Source organism: Bombina bombina, chromosome 1 (genome assembly GCF_027579735.1).
Source record: "Bombina bombina isolate aBomBom1 chromosome 1, aBomBom1.pri, whole genome shotgun sequence".
NCBI classification, from domain to species: Eukaryota; Metazoa; Chordata; class Amphibia; order Anura; family Bombinatoridae; genus Bombina; species Bombina bombina.
Genome location: NC_069499.1, coordinates 292,700,869 through 292,719,540, shown reverse-complemented (window position 1 = coordinate 292,719,540; position 18,672 = coordinate 292,700,869). Strand labels below are relative to the sequence as shown.

The following is an 18,672-nucleotide window of genomic DNA, read 5'->3' as shown; positions in this document are numbered from 1 at the left end:
TAGCAATAACACCTCTAGAACGCTTTTACCACAGTATCATGGCTTCTAAAAAGGCTGCCAAAAGTGGATAGAAATACCAAATCTCAACCCAATAAAGGCCACATGGTGACCTCTTACTTCACCTCCACAGATCACCCTGCCTCTCCAGTTGGCAATTCCTCTAACGAAGGGACTACTCAAACTCCAACTACCCAAAATAGCCACATGGTTCAAGAGACGCTACAAGTACCTGCAAACATATTATCCTCCTCATCTTCAAAAGGATGACATAGCTAATATTGTACGCGCTTGCGTCAGGGAAAAATTATATGCACACATTAGGCTTTCGGGGTTGAGGCTTTGGAAGATGGTTCAGATTCCATAAGAGAAGAATTTACAGCAGCAACTGTAGACGATGTGGAGCCCAGTATGTAGGTAAATCTACTAGGGCCCTTAGATCCCGTGCTAGGGTACATCTGAGAGATGTTAAAAACTTTAACAAAGACTCTGCAGTGGCAAAACACATCAATCTTATACACTTTACAAATGTGCCACAATTCAAAATAAAGATCATAGACCTGTTAAAAATGATATCTTTATCATCGCGAACACAGATGACTCACACTGGACTATCTACATTTGGGACATGTACTTGAATCCAGAGGAGGATCTGGCCCCAGTTGCCCACTTTTTAAACCTATGGGGATTATTCTTATACAATTGTTCATGGCTTGTTAGACTTTACAAGATCCCTAGAGTCTTAGCTCTAAATTAAGAAAATGTTAACGAAGGACAATGGGGAAAACTTATCTGGAAATATGTTCCTAAAATGTGATGCCATATAATATGCCTTATATCAAAGATGTACACCTTGTGACAATCTTCATTATTGTTTTACCTTGTATAATTGAAAATAAAAGAAAATATAACAAAAAAACAAAACAAAAAAAAGATCACAGACCTGGCTAGAACTCCTCAAAGAGGTGGCAATAAAGCTAAAATTCTCGATAAAAAAATAACTTTTTTGGATATATAAACAAAATTACCAATTGGTATAAATCCAGAATGGGACTTGAGGTATTTCGTAGACTGAATAATAAAATAATAAAAATAGTTAAGTTTTACATAACATTTAATTGTGCCTACAAACACTACCATAAACGACTTTAGAATTATCGTATGCCTTATCGATTAAAGCTTCATCTACTTATGCTTTATACAATCTAACCTTTTTTGAATTTCTTTTCTGTACTATGTATTATGCTTTTGTTAATTTGTGTCCTTTGGATTTTCATTTGAATTACAATTCTTAATGTAAACTTACCGGATGGGTCCAAATGGTAAACCAAACCTGGACATATCATCATTATATATCTTAATGCAACATCTGCAATATATTGTTACTTTAAATCCATAATATCTGTTACTTATATCGTTATAAGATAGGCTTTTGTCCACTCTTTTTTTGCTTTTCTCAGTAATAGCTTTGAGCTATATTATTTATTCACATTATGTTTTCCAGAATAATTACTGTCTACAGGTTATTATTGAACTTAATTATTATTTAAGTCACCGTTATATTAGGATTGGTCACTTCCACAACATGTACTTACGGCTTCATGATTTGGAGCGTTGACGTCATACTGACCTCATGGTTGATTGGTTGTTACACCTTTCAAATATTACGGCTTTTTTACCTGCCCTCTAGGTCTATGAGTAAGCTGCGGCGTGAAACGCGCAAGACAGAGGAGTCCTCTCCACTGTGTTTTTGTGTTTGTTTTTTATACAACGGAATAAAGACTTTATAACTGTTGCTCGGTAGTGGCTTTTTTGTTTGTCTCTAGATTTCTATAAAGGCTCTCTAGAAACACTGGCCGACAAGATAGAAGACCTTGAAAATAGAAGCCGCAGAAAACATATATACGAATCCGAGGAGTACCAGAGTCGACACTGCCTAAAGATCTACCTACCTACATATCTCCCAGCCCTATTCTCCAATTTGAGAGGCACAACCAATACAACAGATATACAGTGGGACAGGGCACACAGAGCCTTATGCCCTAGACCAGCGAATCAGCACCCCCACGGGACAGAATTATAAAATTTAAAAATTTCAGAGAAAAAAAAAAAAAAAGATTATGGGACTGTCCAGAAAGAACCAACCCATTCGATTTAGAGGTAACGTTTTGCAGTTTTACTCGGACCTCTCACCTAAAGTCCTCCAGAGACGAAGGGAGTTTGCTCCACTTACACAGCTTCTAAGGAACAAAAAGATCCCCTACCGGTGGGGTTTCCCTACACAAATAATGGTGATACACAAAAGATAAAAGGCTTTTCTGCAAAGACTTCTCTGAGGTTACATATCTCTGCAAAGAACTCAATCTAGAAGTACCAGCGATGCTATTACTCTCTGATACCACAAACAAACCCATTCAGCAACCAGGTAACAACACAGGAAATCGGAAGACACAGTTCCCTCTGCACACAGACCCAAACACCCTCTGGGTCCACGAACAGAACCAAAGATTCCAAGACTATCCTCACCACATTCCCCAGCGGGGAAACCTTAGAGTATATAGACTATACTTTCATTGGGCAACTGTCAACGATTGAATGGTCTGGTAAGACAGTTGTTTGGGACATTTGAAAGTGCTTAGAATTTTATAGTAAGATAAAATATTCTGACACTAAAACTAATATACAATGTGAACAACCCCCATGTGGTTTAATGGCCCCATAAAATGTCTTCTGTTTAATACTTATCCCATCTTAATACAATCTAAACGTAGAAAGACAAGTAGGCCACAGTTATTGTTAATGTAGTGAAATCCATTTGGTTATGTGTATTATAAATTCTAAAAAGTACAAAACCTACCAGAAAGTAACCAATAGACCTCTAGCTGTTTGATATAAAATTTAAAACTACCTTAATACCATTAGCAGGACTACATACAACTTTCTTCACAATGTATTATATGTTCATTAGACGGTTAATTACCCTGCTAAATAACAAGATTGAATCGCGTGTCGGGGGCTTAACTTAAATGTACGTACAAAAACTACTGTACTCATACCAGAAATGGTTTGTTTTGCATTATTTATCTGAATAAGTTTTACAGTATATAGGTTGATGCATACTTAGGCACGAGCGAATGCAGAGTTTCTTCTGGCAATTCGGCCAGGCTCTGTATTTGTTAAGGCTTGTTATATTTTCAGTTCTAATGGTTATATTGTTTTCTATTGTTGAAGTAGATGTTATACATTATCACTTCATATTCCTTCTTTATAGACAGAAACTATACTACTTGATTGTGACTACTTACAGATATGGCAGCACCACGACAAAGATATATCCATAGTTACCCAAAATGTAAAGGGATTTAATTCAAAGGGTTAAAGATCTAAAGCATTATCAGATCTAGCAAAAAAGGGTGCAGACATTCTCTTTTTACAAGAGATACACTTTAAATGATTTTAAGAACCAAAATATTTAGGAACACACTATACTCAACACTTTCACAACTCAGCAGATATTAAAAAAATAGGAGTTAGTATCTTAATAAGAAAAAACAAAATATACCTTTTGAGCTTAGTCGCATGGATAAAGATTCTGAGGGCAGATTTTTAGTTCTTACCGGATTACTATTTGGAAGACCGATAACACTTATAAATATATATGCCCCTAACAGAAATCACGTACCTTTTCTCAGAACGATTCCAATTTTAGACATCTCCAAGGGAGCGGTATTATCTGGGGGGGCGACTTTATTATACCCTTTCAACCGTCACTTGACACGACCATCCCTCTACCCTTACAATATATTAAAAAAAAATAAAAAAATACTTATCTATGGAGAGCACTCTGATCACAATTTATATAGCATCTGGAGGTTTTCACATCCAAATACTAAAGATTATACATTTGACTCACATACAGCCTCTACCTATAGCAGAATAGATTACCTACTGACAAACCAGATAGGACTAGCAACTATCACTAAATCTTCTATATCGTCCACCTCCTGGTCTAATCATTCTGCAGTACATGGATCAAATGGTCTAATACCCCTACTGGCCCATATAATTGGAAACTAGATAATTCCCTGTTGAGCAATCCCTCCTACCTAGAAAAGATTGAAACAGCTATAAACGAATATTTCCAACTAAATTTAAATTCAGTATCAGACCCATATACCTTACGGAAAGCACATAAATGCACGATCAGAGGTGAACTCTTGAAATTAAAAACTCAAACTCAAAAAATAACCCATCAAGCCTATAAAGATTTAACCAACAAATTGACCCCATTAGAATATATCCATGAGCAGAACCCAGGGCCGGCGCTTGCATATAGGCAAGTTAGGCAACGGCCTTAGGGCGCCACAGTATGGGGGCGCAAACTGCCGGTGACAATCAGCAGCAACATTTTTTTTTCTCAGCAGCTGCAGCAACATTTTTTTTTTTTTTAACATTTGCGGTCCGCCCCCAGTCCAGACAACCTTGAATATTTGGGCGAATTGGGAAAGTGGAGTGCCGTGCTAATACTACTGCCGCCCGTGCTAATACATACATATTGGTTTGTCTGAAATTCAAATGTTTCCCGCACGCAATGAACAGATGCAGCCTGTGCGCGCGGGAAACATTTGAATTTCAGACAAAGCGATATGTATGTATTAGCACGGGCGGCAGTAGTATTAGCACGGCACTCCGCTTCTCGTCTATCTCCTATCTGACTGAGAGTCATAGACTGTCATTCACGTGCACAGTCAGTCTGAGCCTGTCAGTCAGTGATGTGAGAGGCTGGAGCCTGCCTGGAGGTGGCGGCGCCGCGGCTGCGGCTCAGGCAGTGGACTGGAGCTGTGAGAGGGAAGTGGGAACTCAGGCTCAGCCTGGGAAACAAGTCGAGAGTGACTCTCGAGGGAGCCAAATGAGGTGCAAGCGGACCGGACGCCCGCCCAGATGGCCAGAGAGACCGGTACTGAAAAGACAGTGACAGAGAGGTAGGTTTTTGGCGACCTTCCGTTGGCGCATCATATATATTTTATTATTTATTGATTTACCATGCAATATCAAAGCTAATGCTACACACTCACAGACAGATATTTTATTATTTATATAACTTTTATAAATAATAAAATATCTGTATGTGAGTGTGTAGCATTGCTTTGATATTATTGGTAAATGGCAGGAGCTTATATAAATAATAGAATATATGTCTGTGAGGAGGAGTGTGTAGCATTAGATTTGATATTATTGGTAAATGGCAGGAGCTTATATATTTTATTATTTATATAAGCTCCTACCTTTTTACCAATAATATTAAAGCAATGCTACACACTTACAGATTGTCAGATATTTTATTATTTATATAAGCTCCTGCCATTTACCAATAATATTATATCAAAATAGTAGGTGGGTGCACAGACACATGAATCTCATCACGTCTTCACTTGACTTAAGTGAAGAACCCAGGTTACCCCAGGGGCCAGGTGTAATTTCTGGGTGGGTGGGTGGGGGAGGCCAAGGGGGCTGCTATGGCTATGGTTGCTTGATGCTTGCTAAGTTGCTTGCTGCTGGCATGATCATAGGTTATGGATAATACATTAAATATATATATATATATATATATATATATATATGCAGTGTATATATATATATATATATATATATATATATATATATATTTTTAATATACATATATATATTTATATACACATACATATATATATATAAATATAAATGTGTGTGTGTATGTATACGTATATATATATATGTATACGTATATATATATATGTATATATATATATATATATATGGAATTTAATTATTTATATAAATATGTGTGTGTATTAATATACATATAAAAAATTAAATTCCATATGTATCTCAAAAATAACTTCCTTAATATAATACTTGAGAGAGAAAAAACTTAGCATGTATTTTCGCAATTTAAGCGTTTTTGTTTTTCTTTTTTTCAATTATAGCTTAATACCTATATAAGGTAATTGCTATTTTGTGCAAGTACTATAAGAATGGGATTGTGAAATAAAAATATGAATTTTCTGTAAATAGATGGATGTAAGGGGCGGGGGGGGGGGGGGCGCGTCAAAATGCACCTTCGCCTGTGTAGACAAAAATCCTTGCACTGGCCCTGGCAGAACCCATCGGACACATCTGTATACACTGAATTACTTATGACCTGTAATCAAGGTAATGACTATTTGTCAATAGAGTACCAAAAATCACCACACAAAATTAAACAAAAATTATATTCTGAAGGGAATAAGGCAGGAAAACTACTGGCCAGAGCAATCAAATGAAAATCCTTTATACATTAACTAAAATCCCCTGATGGCCAAATACTTAAGCAGACATCGGATATCCTAACCCAATTTACCGACTATTACTATATAATATCCCACAACCTGAAAACCCAGAAACCCAACACACCTCTTTAAACTCCTATTTAGACACTTGCCAGATACCCTGTCTAACAAATGAACAATCTAACAAATTAAACTCAAGCATCACCCAAGAAGAAATTGTATTTGCTATTAAAAGACAAACGCAGGGAAAAGTCCAGGGCCCAACGGTTTCACAGTCAAATATTATCAAACTTTGGGGTGGAGCTAGCCTAGCAGCCGAGCAGTCACACTTTTATTCAGCTCCTACAATCTATAGATTTAACGTATACTAATTGACTGCTCGGCATACTAGATTACCAACTATTCTCATGTCAGAATAACTGTGGAGCCCACTGATACAGAAGACCTTTAATGAAACCCTAGAAGAAGCTATAAACCCTGTTTGTTGTGGAAAACATCGTCCAGAAGCACCTCTGCAACGGCCATCTTACGGCCTATATATTACAAACACAATATGGAGATGGCGGCAGTTATAAGCGCTTTAGAAGCCTTTTCAAATAACATGAACAGGCACTTTGGAGAACTCAAGCGTGAATTTGCCACCTTCCACCGCCAAACTCCAGTAGACCCTAGGCAATTCATGAAGGAACCCTTCTACCTAGAGATCCGGATGGATATCCAGAAGACGCCGCCTGACACCCACCACCCCCCGATAGCAGAGACTTCTGTAGAGTCTAGGATACACTTGAGCGCTATCGGGGTCTCAGGGAGGAGTTCCTTGAAATCGGCCGCAGCCCGGTCACGGAATGCCTACGGATCGGCACCAAAAAGACTATCTAACATATGCTCACTTGACAACATAAGCAGCACTGCTAGAAAATCGCAACCCGAAAACGAACCTTCTCCCGCTGCTCGCATAGTGACACTGGCTATCATCCACGCAAAGCACTTCAGGTCAGCTCTGGACTTTATCACTAAAACTGCCTTTACCCGAGTCCGCTGCACCGCACCCGCTTCCTTCAAAAGACCACCCGAGGTGTGGACTGTGGAAAGGGCTAAAGACATTTACGACGACTCCCCTACTAAATGCGGCATTGGGTAAGGACTCCTAAAGCTAACCTTTTTTGAAGGGGTAACTAGCGGCTGGGACGCTATCATCTCTCCCACTGTTCTGAGGATGATCCCAAAGGTTTGAAACCAGACTAGCACCTCCATATATCTCTACTGAATAGACTCAAATTATGTTTAAGGCCCCTTCACACAGGGCACAGTTTATGTTTAAATGTTTGCCGCGCTTAGTTCATGAATAGCGCACATATATATACTTGTCACTGAGTTGCCTTTATATGGAATTTGTTTAATACTGTTTAGATGTGATATGAAAGCTAATCACTAAGATGTGTATACTGCTGAAGAAACCCCCACCACGGTCAAAGCCACTCACCGCACCATATACTCAGCGGGCCCTATCATATGCCCACAGATTTTTATACTAGGCTAATATAGCCACGAGTAGAGACCCAGTTAGCTGCTTGGTCTATAGATTATATATTTTTTTTTTACTACAATTGAGCTTTAATATTATATGTAGCTAGAGGCTAGACTCCTACATTACCTAATCTTAAATTTGCTCTTGGTAAGTTACCTTCTTACAAAGACCCTTTTATCTGCCCTGAAACCAAGATATGTGGACACAGCAGCTTATGCACAGCAACACATAGGAGACTCACTATTGTAGTATTTCGCCTTGCGGGAGCCAACTATTGATCACTTTACACAAAACTATATTGAAGTCCCACCATTACATGCTCTCATAATCTGTCAGAATCTATCTCAATGGGCAAAATACTATATGTTTATTATGTAGTGCTCATATATAAACGACCTCTAGACAATTACTCAGAGTACTTTCTATTCTACAGGTCCAGTATACTCAGGAAAAAAAAACTCATTAGCTATACATTAGTGAGCCCCCCCCCCCCCCGCCCTCAGTTGCATCCTAAACAGATAATCAGAGTATTCCTAAGACACCACATCCCCTTTTATTTACAGGCTTCGTCTATTTTAGTAAAATTTAAACTAGCTCCACCCCTCCACCTCCCCTATAGTGGGTACTATGCCCATTTCTTTAATCCCGAGCGGCTCTTGCCCACTGTAATCTTTCTCCTCTCTTTCAATATCTGAATTAGTTATATCCCTTTATTGACATAGACCCCTTGATGGCCCCCAAAAGACCTAAGACACCGGATGAATGCTTCCCTCCCTACAAGGGGATTCCTTGATCTCACATTACAAGTTTACCATGTCATCATCTTTGCTTACAAAACATGGTCAGTTTAGACCAACCCCACACAAAATAGGGATATAACTATGTTAATTTACTTCTATAGAATTTCTCATTAAAAAAGAAAAGGGAGACCCTTCATATATCTTTAAGAAAATTCCACCACCACATCCAGCAACCCATATAGAACCCATCTGTTGTAGATGTATTTTTTCTTTATTTTGTAAATTCTTTTTACTCACATACCCACGTGGAATTGTATTCTTGTATCTACTTTTGTGTGTCTCAATAAAAAATATATATTTAAAAAAAAAAAAATCAAACTTTTGCTAAGGCCCTAATTCCGTACCTACAAAATATATTTAATGCCACATCAAAAGAGAAACCCTTCCCCCCCTCCATGTTAGAGGTTCATGTGACATGATTTATCAAAACTGGGTATAACTCCAGACGTCTCTGCACATTTTCGCCACATCTCCCTACAGAATGTTGACAAAAATATTTGCTAAAATCCTTACCCTCAGGATAAACAAAATACTTCCAAATCTAATTCACTCAAACCAGGCAGGTTTCACGCCCAACAGGGAAACTAGAGATAATACCCAAAAAAATCATAAGTTTAATGGAATACTCAAAGGCTTTCTCCGCATCCATAGACACGAATACAGATGGGAGGTCAAGTTTTTTTGACAGGCTAGGCTGGCAATTCTTACAAAAAGATACTGGAAAAATTCGGATTTGGAGACACTCAAATATATAAAATATTTACATTATACAATACGCCAAATTCGAAAATCAAACTAAAGGACTCACTCTCTCCTCCCTTCACAATACAAAACAGCACAAGACAGGGATGCCAGTTATTCCCATTGCTCTTCGTGTTAGCGATGGAAATCTTAGCTTAACGAATACGACAAAACAAACATAAAAGGAATAACTATAGGGCCAATAAAACAAAAAATCACCTTATATGCGGACAATGTCTTCCTAACACTGACTAACCCAATTCCCTCACTGAATGAGCTAAAAAGAGAGATGGACTTGTATGGCATATTTAAATTTTAAGGTTAATGCAACTAAATCTGAATTTATAGGGAGTAGCAATACCCATAGATAGTATAAACCTACTAGAAAAGACACACAAATTTGCCCATCATAAAAATTCCATAAAATACTTAGGCATACATCTTTACCCAGACCCTAATATCTTGTATACTCTTAATTACCCACAAATGATACAGAATATCCAACAAGAATTACGTTCCTGGCACAATAAAACACTATCATGAATAGGGAGAATTAACGCTATACAGATGACTATTCTACCTAAGATTCTATACATCTACCAGAAAGTACCAATTCCAGTACCAGACTGCTTTTTAAATAAACTACAAAATGCATTGAATTCTTTGATCTGGCAGTACGGTCGCCCAAGAATAGTAAAGGCGACAATGTATCGCACAAAGGAACAGGGAGGACTAGGCATCTCAAAAATAAATTACTACAGACTAGCAGTTTTCATGACTGGAATCATAGACTGGTGTAAGAATTCAGCCCACAAAGAATGAATCATCCTAGAACAGACTCTAACAGACTCCCTTCAACTAGGCGGACAATGCTGGTTACCACCCTCAAAAAAAAAGGACACAAGGACCTTAATACAACATCCATTGTCACTGAAACATTAAAAACATGGGACAAATACATATTGAAATTTACAAATATTTCTTCCGTCCCCTCACCCTTGACACCATTACTTTCCAATCAAAGCCTACCAATAGACACTACATGCCCACCTCTGAAAGCTGATACACTATTACAAGTAATATGTCACCTAGTAATTTGAAATGGTATACTAAAACCAAAAAAGACCTACAAGACATAGGAAATGCACTTTTCCACCACTGGTTAGATACGTACAAGTATCCCATTTAATAACTAGACATGCACAAAAGAGACAACTATCTAGGCCCCTAACAGCATTTGAGCACATTTGCTGCTCGGAGTTCTGCACAAAAGGCACACTTTTGCTATCTTACAAACTTATTATTACACACCACTAAAGGAACCCTCCTCCTTTTCATACCAAAAAAAACAAATTATGCTTACCTGATAATTTCCTTTTCTTCTGATGGAAAGAGTCCACAGCTGCATTCATTACTTTTGGGAAATAAGAACCTGGCCACCAGGAGGAGGCAAAGACAACCTAGCCAAAGGCTTAAATACACCTCCCACTCCCTCATACCCCAGTCATTCTGCCGAGGAACAAGGAACAGTAGAAGAAATATCAGGGTGAAAGGTGCCAGAAGAATATAAGTACGCAAAACATAAAATTACAGGTGGGGAGCTGTGGACTCTTTCCATCAGAAGAAAAGGACATTATCAAGTAAGCATAATTTCTTTTTTTCTTCTTAAATGGAAAGAGTCCACAGCTGCATTCATTACTTTTGGGAAAACAATACCCAAGCTATAGAGGACACTGAATACCAAGACGGGAGGGTACAATAGGCGGCCCATACTGAAGACACCAGGCCTGAACCTCTACCCAATAAAAAACCCTGCTTCGTCCGAATCTGAGCAAATTTTAAAAAGAGGAAAAGCCCCAGTGACACTGACTCTCAGTTAGTCCAAACCAGAGACCGCAAACGGACTTGACTGAGCCAACAGTCCTCCAGGAGACACTGTCGCCCAACAAACAGTGCCCCACAGTCCGAAACCCCCAAGAGGACAAGGCAAAGGAGAACCAAGAAAACCGAAAGGTCCCCTTAAGACAAAAAGGAACACCTCCATGAGAGAGCCCAGCTCACAGAGACCCAAAGGGGCCAAAACAAGGAAAGGAGGCCTCGCCTATACCAAGCAAAACCCGGGATAAGACCGGCACAGAAACAGAACAGATGTCTCCCCAATATCCTGCAAGCATGGATGCAACAGAAGAGGCCAAGTCCTCCCAGTGTCTGGCCATAGAATACCAAGGTATGTGACCATGAAAAAAAAAAAAAAAAAAAAAAGAGAGTGTAATACACCCAGGTGAAAAACCCCAAGTTTAAGAACACAGAATCCACAACAGGACGACACAGAGGATACTTGTGAGGAAGAAGAAGCAGTCAAGCAAGAAACAGACTGCAAAGCAACCCCCTAACAGAGGGCACATTCCAGGCAACCTAAGTCGCCAGACCTACGCACAGGTCCTTAAAAAGGGGAACACAAAAACCTCAATCGAGGCCCCCCCAAGAAGGAGAGTAAACTCTCAGAACCCAAAGGAAGAGTAAACATTCTTCTATCAATGGAGCAAGTTGAAAAGAAAATCTATACCCTAGTAGACTAAGCTAACAGGATAGACTCAACAAGCACACACATCCAGAGGACACTGCATGAACGCAGGTCCTTAGACCACTCGGCCATCCTGACCTGCAGACCCACACTCAGCTAGACCAACCCAGCCTCTGGGATCCAAGACAAGGAAACAAAATAATCCCGAAACAAATACAGGAACGAGCGTAAGGATAGCACAGCCATCCCCACAGAGCACAAGTACAACTCGACTCTGAAACAGACAACAAGGCCAAAGACCGAAGGATCTATCAAAAGAAAGGCCCAACAAGCCTGCAAGACTCCAGGGGGTACCAATCCCACCTTTCCGCCTCCCAACCAGGAGAATCCCCAAGCAAGGACTCAATCTCCATAGGGAGAATATCCCCTAAAGAAAATGGATGATGCCGGAAGGGCAAAAACTGTCTTCAAGGCCCAAATGCACCGGCTAATGGAAAGTGAAATTCCCAATACAGATGTCCTAGAAAAGGACGCCCCTACAAGTAGCTTGCCAAGCAGAGGCACAGCCAACCCAATTGCGTGCAAAACAGGGAATCCACAGGAACACTGGCAAGCTGACCAGGGGAATGCAACCCTAAGGTGCACCAAAAATTGGACATCCAGCTCCAGCAGCTGGGTATGAACCAACCACCCTTGAGGCTCAAGCCACACGGCTAACCAAGAGATAACATGAGCCACTCTGTGGGAAAGAGTAAAAGAAAATACTCAGAAGACCTGGCCAACAGGTGAGGTAGATGGAGCAAGGACATAGTCCAAGTTCTCACTACAGTGGAACACCACAACCAACCCGGAGAGCCAAGCTTCCAAACCAACCAAGACTGGGTCAGTAAAAAGGCCAAGCAGAGCATCGGCAACCGGAAGCCTCAGGGAGAAAAAACAGGTCCGGGCACCCAATAGTTCAGGAAAACCTTACCCTAGAATTAAATACCCCAACCGGCCAAAAAGCCAGACACAAGGGTATGGATGCATATCCAGAGAATCCGGATAGCGAGAAGAACTCGAAAGCTCCGACCAAAAAGGGAGGAACCACCCCTACCCAAAGTCCAACACTCCAAGAAACAAGGCTAGAAGTTGTACGAAGATACTTCTCAGAGCCTCAGGACAACCTCGAGGTCCAAAAAATCCTACTAGCAGGACTGGTCTCCCTAACACCTCCGCACAAGCAGAGGACACAAGGAAGAGAAGGCACTAAGCCTAACCAGCTCCTAACAACCATCACCCGGAAGCACAGATCCCTAAAAGGAGATCCACTCACCCAGAGGCAATGGAAGAAGACACAAAGGCCTCTTATAACTCAGTCAACAGTAAGAGCTGCAACTAGATATACTTACTAGAAACAGCTACGCGTACACCTGCAAGGTGTCAAGAGCTGCAACAGGTTTCAAACTGCAACCTTCCGCATGCTAGACAGTTATGCTGCACAAGCTGTTGGATCAAGCCCAAAAGGACACATCCAGAGGCCTAGAAACGAAGGCCAAACAGCTCAATTGCTTTAAGGGGCATTAAGCCCTCCCACCCTCCACCACATGGGGAGGAAACTTTAAGTTCTGATGAAATCACATGTCAGAGCTACGCAGCGGAAAAACTCCCCTGCCCGGTCATCTATGACTGAAGGCTATAAGGACTGAAACAATCCTTCCCACCTCACGGACCCACAAGTCCTCTTGAATGCTTAGTTAAACATGAAAAAACAAATGATAACCTGAGCACTTGGTGCTTCAGCTTGGCTGAACCAGCCAAGCAGAACAGCACCAAAACTGAACGAACCAGACATGACCAGCCTGCACCTAGGGTCCCAACCGGCAAGCTGCATAAATACTCCCTCGTAGGGGAAAAATCAGAAAATAGACATTTTTAACTAACATGTTGGACTAACATGTCCAACAACTTCCGAAGAAGTAATAGAGTATCAATCCCAGAAGGTTTCCGAAGGAAACAAAAACAAATAAGAAATCCCATCGGATATAAATAAAATATAAGGCAACCCCAAAAGACACAGGCATACCCGCAGGACCAGCCAAACGGAGCCCTATCTCACAAAACTGGGAAAGATCTCAACAAATGACAATCAGGAGATTACTTCATCCCCACATGTCTAATGAGGTGCACCATTCGAATTATCAGACCAAAATTCCCAGTATCTGGTAACAATAGGGTCATTCAATATCTGAAAAACATGTCTGAGCAACACGCGAAGACGCACAATCTTGTAACGAAAGGCACAACACTCAGGGACAGATACCCCCGCGGAGAACTCTAGAGGCCTTCCCCAAGGCGGAAAGGCCCGGGAGAATACACAAGCACATTCTCAAAGAAAACGTCTGCAGACAAACAATCGCCAACATTATGTGGAAGCGAAAACGTGCTGCAACCTCCAGGGGAAACAAGCCACCCCGCATGGAGGAACCATAAACTGGGTTACCCGCATGTGCAGAAGTATGATTTGGTAGGGAACTCGCCTCTCGGAGGACAGGACCCCCAGAGGCGGATGGCTCAGCAGTCCCTTGATTCCCCAAACCTGAGGAACCAGGCGCTCCGAAATGGCATACGGAACAAAACTGGTTGACAGGAGTCAACGAGGCCACTCCGGATTCATCACTGGACACAGAATCTGAAATCAAAATAGTCTCAGTATCAGAATCCTCTGTAGCTGAATCTGAAATTAACACAGGATATTGAAATATGGACTAAAGTAGTGAAAACTAAAACGGCACCTGACACCCCCAATGGCTGGGGCACTCACCACCTCCTATGACCAGACCCCTGCGGACTAGAAAATCTCCTTTGCCACACAGTCAGGAATGCGGAAATGGAACGGAAAATAGCCACGCCCAAACACAAGATGAACCTTACAGTCCAAACAAGCGCGCCCAACCAAAAGGTCGTGTCACTTCCAAAGGCCTTAATGTTCCAACCACGAGCCCAGTAAACATTGCACATAAGCAGGTATAACAAACGATTGTAAATGATTATAAACCCCCCTGTTCAATAACCCCCCTCAGGAGTTAACCCTCGATTCCAAGATACTAAAAGAGACTCACTGAGACCCTTATGTATAGTTAGACCCGCAAGGTTGTAGCCTCTCGGGAAACATTCACATTACAGAACATTGCAAATAAAGTAAAATGAAACGATCTCACCGGAATCTACGCCGTGGAACAGGAACACGGCCCTTCAAGTGTGACGGATAGTAGCATTGCCTCCGCCATGGACTCGAGAGAAGAAAGAAGGCAGCAAAGCGAATTTAGACAACGCCAATTGCTTGAGGAGCTGTTAACCTGAGTCTGGATGGTTTCGAAGAAAGAAACTCCCTGCATCTCCGGACTCTAACTTTCATCCAAGCCCTCACTGAGAGACTGACAGGACTACTTAAAACTCCTGTCCCATGCCGAAGAGTACTACCCTCCATACAAAAACAAAAATGCTGACACTTCTCTGCCATCCTCCTGGGACAAAAGGCAAAGAATGACTGGGGGATGAGGGGAGTGGGAGGAGTAGTTAAGCCTTTGGCTTGGTTGTCTTTGCCTCCTCTTGGTGGCCAGGTTCTTATTTCCCAAAAGTAATGAATGCAGCTGTGGACTCCTTCCATTTAAGAAGAAAATGGGAGAAGGAATTCCAAGTACAAATATCTGATAAAGATTGAGCTACTATCTTTAAAAATATGAGCAAAACAAAACATATCCATTAATATTACAGAAACCAATATGAAATTCCTATGCCGGTGGTATTCAACACCATCCAGACTAGCTACAATACACAAAGGCGCGTCAGCATGTTGCTGGAGAAATTGCGGGGAACAGAGAAATTTTGCCCATATCTGGTGGTCATGCACAGATTCAATCGTACTGGGCGAAAATAGCAATAGCAATAGAAATAGAAAAAGTAATAGGGATACACGTTACACTTGATCCTATATTTATTCTGTTTAACAAATTCCATGTAAGCTTAGACGTCACTATTTAGTATGATTAATAATACTTAAAGATTCATTCCAAAATACTGGAAAAAGGCGACAGTACCTACAATAACAGAATGGAAAAACACTGTCCCCTCTGCACTACGTCTGGATACATATCATTTTACTATACACAAACATATGATTATCACTCCATGTATTTCTTATGGGAAGAATATATTCACCTCCCAGGGTGACATTTCAGTCACCCAATCCATTAAACCAAACGATTAAATTCGTGCCCATGTCTTAAAAAAAAAACACAAAAAAAACTGCCATCTGCTATTCATATGCAATACAAGCGAAACATTGGTGTGTTTCCTGGCTTAAGTTAGTCTAATCATAATAGATACTAAAATTTTAAAACAATGTAAAAAATTATGTCTATATATTTATATACAAAAAGACTGTATATTTTATACTTTAAGTGATTTTGATTTTTCTTTATTCTCATTTCAATTTGCCTTCTGTAAAATTTTAAACAAATCTCCAATGTACTTCTATTGTCTAATTTGCTTCCTTCTCTTGGTATCCTTTGTTGAAGAAGCAGCAGTGCATTACTGGGAGCTAGTTAATGCACTAGGTGAGCCAATAACATGAGGGATTATGAGCAGCCATCAATCAGCAGCTCCTGAGCCTACCTAGGTATCCTTTTCAACTAACACCACCAAGAGAATAAAACAAATTAGATAATAGAAGTCAACTAGAAAGCTGTTTAAAATGACATGCTCTATCTGAAAAATGAAAGATAAAATCATCCTTTATGAAAATATTACAAATTTCTCAGATTGATTAGGTTTCAGTTTTGCAATACAGAGGTCTACGTTTTGTACATTTACAGGGACCTTGCCTCAGAAAGACCACACATAACTCACCCTAAGTGGCTTACATAGTCCCAAAAATTGAGTTTATTAACTAATCAAAATTTTACTTTAAAAATATTGGATGTTAACATTTGAGAATTAGCAGATCTAAAACTTATTGTGTTTGAGTTAATGTAAATGGTTTAAAGGGACACTGAACCCATTTTTTTTTATTTCATGATTCAGATAGAGCATGCAATTTTAAGCAACTTTCTAATTTACTCCTATTATCAATTTTTATTCGTTCTCTTGCTATCTTTATTTGAAAAAGAAGGCATCTAAGATAAGGAGTCAGCACATTTTTTGTTCAGACCATGGACAGCACTTATTTATTGGTGCTGTCCAATCAGCAAGGACAACCCAGGTTGTTCACCAAAAATGGGCTGCCATCTAAACTTACATTCTTGCTTTTCTAATAAACATACCAAGAGAATGAAGAAACATTGGATAATAGGATTGAATTAGGAAATTGCATGGTCTATCTGAATCACGAAAGAAAAAAAATGGGGTTCAGTGTCCCTTTAAGCATAAAGAAATCTTCAGTGAAAGCATTTTGCTTTGATGCAAGGCTTGACAAATTCTAGGAGCCACAGATACTTGGCTATTACATGTTTAACTCTAGATCCTAACTTTTTACATTGCTCACCTTATAGCTATGTGCAAGTACCCTTAACTCATAAGAATGTGTACAATTGGTTTCTTAATAATCCGGCTGCCAAATTTTAATGTACAGTTATAGTGAATACACTATATGACAAAACATAAGTGGTCACCCCACCTAATTATTAAGTTAAGATGTGTCAGCCATCCATTGCTAACAGGGGCATACAATTCAGCACCTAGCCATGAAATCTCCATATACAAAATTGTCCCTTTAAGTACAGCCCATTGAATTACCAGTCTCCAACTCCAACAGTTTTATTGTTTAAGAAAAGATAGGTAAACGCCTTTCCTACCCATTACCCAAATGTGTTATATTGATATACTTTATAACCTTTAAAACATCTAAATGTCTGCCTGATTCTAAACACCTGCAGGCTGCTTTATCTTGGTGCATTTTATGGCTTTTCGCAGCAAGACCCTGCTTGTTCATATGTGCCATAGATACAAGGTAATCAGAGGTAAAAAGTATATTAATATAACTGTGTTGAATGTGCAAAACTGGGAAATGGGTAATAAAGGGATTAGCTATCTTTTTAAACAAATATTTTGGAGTAGACTGTGCCTTTAAGAGCTCAGAATCGTTAAACATACTTTCAAATGATGCCACAAATCAGTATAATAATTTTCTGCTCTACTAGATCTGCCATGGTCAACTGTAAGTTCTATTACTGTGAAGTGGAAGCATCTAGGAGCAAGAACAGCTCAGCGACAAAGTGAAGTGGTAGACCACAATCTCAGAGTAGGGCTGCTTTAGTTCTAGTGAAGGGTCATCTTAGACAGTTGAGTGCTTGGCAACAGATTCGGCCCTTGTGCACAAAGCAAGGTTCATGAAGACATGGTTTGAGTTTGGAGTGAAGGAACTCAAGTGGCCTACACAGTGTCCTGAACTCAACCCCACTGAACACACTCAGGATAAACTGAAAAGACAATTGCGAGCCAGACCTCCTTGCCCCATCATATTAATGCCCATAGTTTTGGAATGGGATGAACAAAAAGCTCATATAGGTGTAATTGTCAGATGTCCACATACGTTTGGCTATATAGTGTACAAAAACAAGCACATATAGCTACAGGATTGTAACAGGTTTATTTGTAAACAGATTTGAGACAGTTTATACTGAAATGTCCTGAAAAATAAAAACATGTATATGATAAAAAAAATGATGTTAGGTTCTCAGAAATATTCAAAAGAAGCAAAACATTTTAAAATTTTGATTAACAGAAAAGTAAATA

The 18,672-nt window shown here is 39.8% G+C and overlaps 1 protein-coding gene across 2 annotated transcripts in view; it reads right to left on the bottom strand.

Annotated features, from left to right (window-relative positions):
* Positions 1-18,672, bottom strand: part of SNX4 (sorting nexin 4) — a 327,445-nt gene that overhangs the window by 267,318 nt on the left and 41,455 nt on the right. The window lies entirely within an intron of this gene.